We start from the raw sequence: 6,013 nt of genomic DNA, 5'->3' as shown, positions 1-6,013 counted from the left end.
TTGGCGGTTTGATCTCGCCGATGAGGTCAATGGCCACCCTCTTAATCTTGAAAGGTCAGTCGATCAAAGGCATCTTCTGCAACGGCATTTTCGGGACCCTTCCTCGAGGTATGGTTTTCAGGCAAATATCGCACGATCGGCAGAATCGAGTCACATCTGCATGCAGTCCTGGCCAGTAAAACGCAGCCTGGATTCTGTCCGATGTCTTCTTGACACCCAGGTGACCTCCCATAATTGAGTCGTGGGCCACCTCCATCACCTGGCGCCTAAGTGGTAGAGGCACCAGAACTTGACGTAATGGCTTCCCACCGTTGACTCTCGCGTGCTGGAACACTCTGTACAGGATCTTGGCCTTCACCTCAAAGTGCACAGTGCCTTCGCCCTTAGTCATCTCCTTGACAGGACGACTCCTGTACTTTGTTAAGGTCGAATCAGCTTCCTGTAGCTGAATCAGCCGATCCCTGTCCACGACAGCAGTTGCAGAACTGTTGGTGACCCTAAGCGGCGTAGCCGTCTTGTTCTTCTTCACCTGGGCTCTGGTCGTCACAGCGCTTACAACCTGCGGCTGGTCGCAGCGATGCACAGTGGCTCTGTCATCTCGTAACAGTTCGCTGATATCTTCATTCGCGAATGGCAGTGGGTCTTCCTCCTCAGCAGCAGGCTGAGCTGAGCCCATTCTCCATTCGAAATCAGGGTCATCAGGACGTCTCGCACCCCCAATGTTCCCAATTAATAGATCGTACAAGGGCTTCTTCAGGCAGACGGCCTCAACTTCTCCAGTGAAGTATGGAGTATCGATCTGGATCTTTGCCATTGGTGCCTTCACGCATTTGCTGTCAGCCATGAGCGTCCACTTGAAGTCACCAGTGAACTTCTCTGTTGGCACCAGATCCTCTTTGACGATGACCCCATTGCAGCCCGAATCTCTGAGAACAGTCACTTCCTGCTTCTCAACAAATCCCTTCGACACGGGCATGTTCGACACTGACACAGCTGCGCTGGCGACGACAGAGATTGACTTGCCATTGGCGAGTAGAAGCTGGCCATCAGAAATACATTCTTCCACGTCCGATGGTGTAGCCACTTGCTCGGCAGCCCTTGGAAGTATGACGCTGCTCGCACATACCTGTTGGTTCCAGCCCTTGCAATGGAAGCACGTTATGTTCTGCCCTTCATTGGATGATGGTGCGGACTCCGTTTGTCCCTTGACAGGTTGGTTTCCCTGGTTTCCGCTCTTCTGGAAAGGTTTCGATGACTTTGACGTCCCCAGGGTCCTTCCATGAGCAATGAGATAACGCTCAGCAGCATCAGTAATGTCCTTCAAACCCCGCAGTTTTTGCTCTTCCAAGCGGGTCGCCAGGTCCTTCGGGCAGGCATTAAGGAATTGCTCCTTCACGATCAAGTCCCGCAGACTCTCGTATGACTGCTCTTCACCTGATAACTCCACCCACTTCTGCAGGTATGACAACAGGCGCTCCACAAACTGGCTCGGTGTCTCTCCAGACAATGGCTGGCATTCGCGGAAGCGTTGACGGTAGCCCCTTTCAGTGAAGTTGTAGCAACGCAACAGAGCTTCCTTCAGTACATCATAGTCTCTGGCGTCATCGTTTGAGAGTCTAGTGTAGACCTCAAGTGCTGCCCCAGTCAAATGTGCGCTGAGTTGAATCGCCCAGTCGTCGCGCTGCCATCTAGCACTCTCGGCGAACCTCTCGAATCTTGCTAGGTAGCAGTCGATCTGGTCCTTCCCTTCAGCTAATGCTGGAAGTTTCGGTGCCCTGTGTAGCATTTGCTGCTGGTTATCTCTTTGGCGTGGTGCCTCGTGCTCATTTTGAACACGCACCATTTCTGTCTGAAGCTCTAAGCACTTCATCTCCATTTCTATTTGGAGCTCTAAGCGTTTCAGCTCCATTTGCCTTTCTTCACGCTGTGCTTCTCTTTCTTCACGCTGTGCTTCTCTTTCTTCACGCTCACGCTGCGCTTGTCTTTCTTCACGCTCACGCTGCGCTTGTCTTTCTTCACGCTCACGCTGCGCTTGTCTTTCTTCACGCTGCGCTAGCAGTCGTGTCTGGGACTCGACGAACTCCGTCAGCTGCTTGCCTTTCAGTCCCAGTTCAACTCCTTTTGCCCAGAACTCAGCCATTCTGGTCCTTTTCCGGTGCGTTCGTCTGTATTCTTTCACAGCCCCGAACGTAGACGAATGTAGTCTTCTAAAAGAACACAGTCTCTACTACACCTCCGATGCTTCTCTCGTCGCTGGTCACCCTCGTAGACGCAGGCTGCCACCCTCCTCGTCTAACGTGACGGCGCACTCCACTCACGATGCGTACACGACGTACCTCAGTCGTAGTTCGTAGTATTAATGCTTTAGCTCCGCGACGAAGTCCTCGTCCAAACGGCAGCTAACCTCTGTAATCCCGATACACTCCGGCGTCGCTCACGACCGAGCTGCGGCGATTACCAAACTCTTCACACAGTCACACCGAATCCACGGTCCTGTAGTCCCAATACTGATCCCTCAGGATACACCCGATTGATGGCTACCTCCTGTGACTGTCTTGACACTGGTCTTTGTTGCTGGAAAACCCTTGGCGTTAAACGTAGATCTCGGCTTTGGCCCCCAATTGTTACACGACACTTGAGATTGCCACAAGTTCTCAAACGTCGTATAGTTGTGTTCTTTTATTCTACGTCGCCCGTCTTCGCAGCAGCAGAAAACAACTCGTCAAATTGAGTTCGAGGATTTATTTAGCATTCCATACATACAACTGCACATCGTAGCAGAACTCAAAGTAGAAGCTTTTTAACATACAAATCGCGCTGGCCTATATAGTAAATACTCAATCTCGAGAATATTCCAGACCGAACATGATACAACTAAAATTAGATGAACTGTCCATGGACTAGAATAGTGACGTTCTCTGTGACGTACATCAAAAGCGCCGACGCACTTAATCCGAGCGAACGCCACGAACCCACGACTCAAAACAACGTGGTAAACAACTTGTTTTGACAGGACTAGAAAGTTCACCTGCACTCTCGTCCAAACATAAATATTGGCGGACGACTCGGGTGAGTACATAGACTCACTTTTGCTTCGCATGTGAGTCAAAAATGAAGCTTTTTGATTCCCCTAAATAATAATAAATAATGAATTGTTTAGGGAAAGCAGTTTTCATTATTTAGCGAATCTGCTAAATAATGTATTATATAGGTAAACAATGATTTATTTAGCAACTGCTCACTTTATCCACCCAAAAAATATTATTTTGTGAAATAAGTGATTATTTGTGTAAAAAATACATTATTTACGTAAACAATGAATTATTTACGTAAACAATGAATTATTTACGTAAACAATGAATTGTTTAGGTAAACAATGAATGGTTTACGTAAACAAAAAATTATTTAGAATTTTTTACATTGTTTAATGTTTATAAACAATTACTTATTTAGCACATGAGCTTCTAAATAATGATTATTTAGCTAAAACTGGTGAAAAAAACATGAAAAAGTATCCAAATAATTATTTGACAAACGGAATGCCATAAGCACACACGAGGAAGGTCTAAGAATGTGTGTTTGAGCGTTCTATTTTTTTCAAATCTAAATGCTGTGTTTCAGTGGTAGTCTTTACGTGACATTCTCCAACGGGAATTGTGTTTGTTTATGTAATGGGAAGCGTTTTAGCCCTGTATGACACAGAATGTGCATGAGTTTGCCAGACTATGGTTTGGACTTCCTCAATCCAACGGTTTTAATCTGCTTTGACGAATGGGTATCTATGAAGACTAAATAAAGTATGATAAGGCCAAAAAAAAAATAGGTGTGGTTACGGTAACATAGCCCAAAAAAATAGGGTAGGTAGGTAGGCAATCACATTTATTTTTAACTTTTTTTTCTAATGTGTACTTGACAGGGAAATAAGTGTGCGACTCGGGCGCTTTCGCTTTCATTGCGTTTTTTGCACTCGTTTTTTTGTTTGTTTTTGTTTTGACAAATGTAATAAAAAGTTATAGGATCGGCCCCTAAAAATAGGGTAGGTCGGGTTACCGTAACCACACCTATTTTTTTTTTAGGCCTAACGAACAGAAGTCCGGACTCCTGACACAGGAGAGCTGGGCGAAGCAAACCGCTCGCTGGTTAAAACTCATTTGATTATTTGGCATAGTTTCGGAGCCGTTTTAAGCAAATCATTGCAAGTGTTTTAAAATTACAGAACAGCGAATGCATGTCCCTTGAACTTTTTATGGTCCAAATCGTCAGAAAACTTTCCAAAATGGCGCCTTAGGTGTATTAACTTTAACACAAAAGTACACCCGTTTCTTGAAATCAGGCCAGAGTGATTAATTTCTGTGGTAAATACAAGCTCATATAAATGCGATTTAAATCGACTATTGGAAGGAGGACAGAAATCAACCGAATTCCGGAAAAGAAAAGCTCTTCCGCTCAGTAGAACTGAATGATCACAGAAAATAAAACTGCAAATAAAATATTTGCTGAACAATGAAGTTCTGCTTCATCCTGCGCGCTAAAAACTCTGTTCTCAAGGTCCGTGAAACAACAACAAAAACAAAACAAACTTCAACAGGAACAACATCATTATGTACAAAAGGCCTGTGGTTTCACGAAATGTTGGTTGAAAGCCTGTACTCTGCACACAATTAAATTGTTGTGCAATAAAATGTTGTCATCATCTTCTTCTCTGCAATAAAATGTGTATCTTATAATATTATCTAGTCCCTAATAGGCAACGTACCTGTGGGACATGAAGCACCATTTTACTAATGCAATCAACTGATCATTTTCAAAGTAATTGCTTAACATTTGGCATCATTTTGAAAACTTTAGACGCTGATTGCTCTTGCTCTTTTTTTCATTTTATCGCCAGAAATCATGCCCCTGTGCAATAACAGATGGACCTTCTGTGAACTACTGAGAAATGATTTCAGAAACTCAGTCAAAGTACACAAACTTGCAGAAATTCCGAAATTTGTTTTGTGTATAATTTTTATGATATCTATCTAGGGACCAAAATCTGTTCATATTTATGAAGAAAATGTTATGTTATTTCATAGTTGGACCTGTTTAGAGTGAAATAAAACATACTTCAACATTTTATATTTTAATTATTCTGTAACATGAATGTTTTAACAAAATTAATGTTTGCCCAAAAAACGTCAATTCTGACCATAAATCATGCAAATATCACTGTTTAGGGGAAACATCCCACCAACAACACCATTTTAAGGGTGTGTGTGTGGTTGTGTGTGTCAGTGTGTGTGTGTCAGTGTGTCTGTGTCTGTGTGTGTGTGTCTGTGTGTGTGTGTGCCTGTGTGTGTGTGTCTGTGTGTGTGCATCTGTCTGTCTGTCTGTCTGTGTCAGTGTGTACGTGTCTGTGTCCGTGCGTCTGTGTCTGTATACATATCTGTGTCTGCCCATGAGCGTGCTTGCGTCTGTTGGTCTGTCTGAGTTTTTCACTCTATCTTGATGCAAGGGAAGATTGTTATCAGAGATAGAAATTACATGCGCTATAACCCAAACAAAGGGAGACGAAACCTCACAACCTCACATTACAGGCATACGAACAAAGGTAGGCAAGTCAGCAGGCAGACACACGCACATTAAGGCAGGCAAGCATACATACACAAGACACCAAAACAGCCGCAAATGTAACTACTCATCGACTGTAGAGGGATAACCATAATTACAAAGCACCTATAACAAAACAAAACGATTTCATCACAACAAAACAAAACCAACAATTCTCGCAGATGACAACAGAACGAAAGAAACATTCTCATACGTTTACAGGTCGCTAATCTGTCACATGACACATGTCCATGTCTTTTCTCTCTTTTCAACTCCTCCAAGAAATGTCCAAGTATTCCAATAATACTGCAAGACAAGTACTAAAACCAAAATTACAAACGAAAACTTACCTTTTGTAAGTTATCCTTTCATTTTGTCGAAGAGTTGCTGCACATCATTGGAATGTGCGCACTTTTTCACTGTC

Source organism: Littorina saxatilis, linkage group LG14 (assembly GCF_037325665.1).
Source record: "Littorina saxatilis isolate snail1 linkage group LG14, US_GU_Lsax_2.0, whole genome shotgun sequence".
NCBI classification, from domain to species: Eukaryota; Metazoa; Mollusca; class Gastropoda; order Littorinimorpha; family Littorinidae; genus Littorina; species Littorina saxatilis.
Note: the sequence above shows the minus strand (reverse complement) of the source record.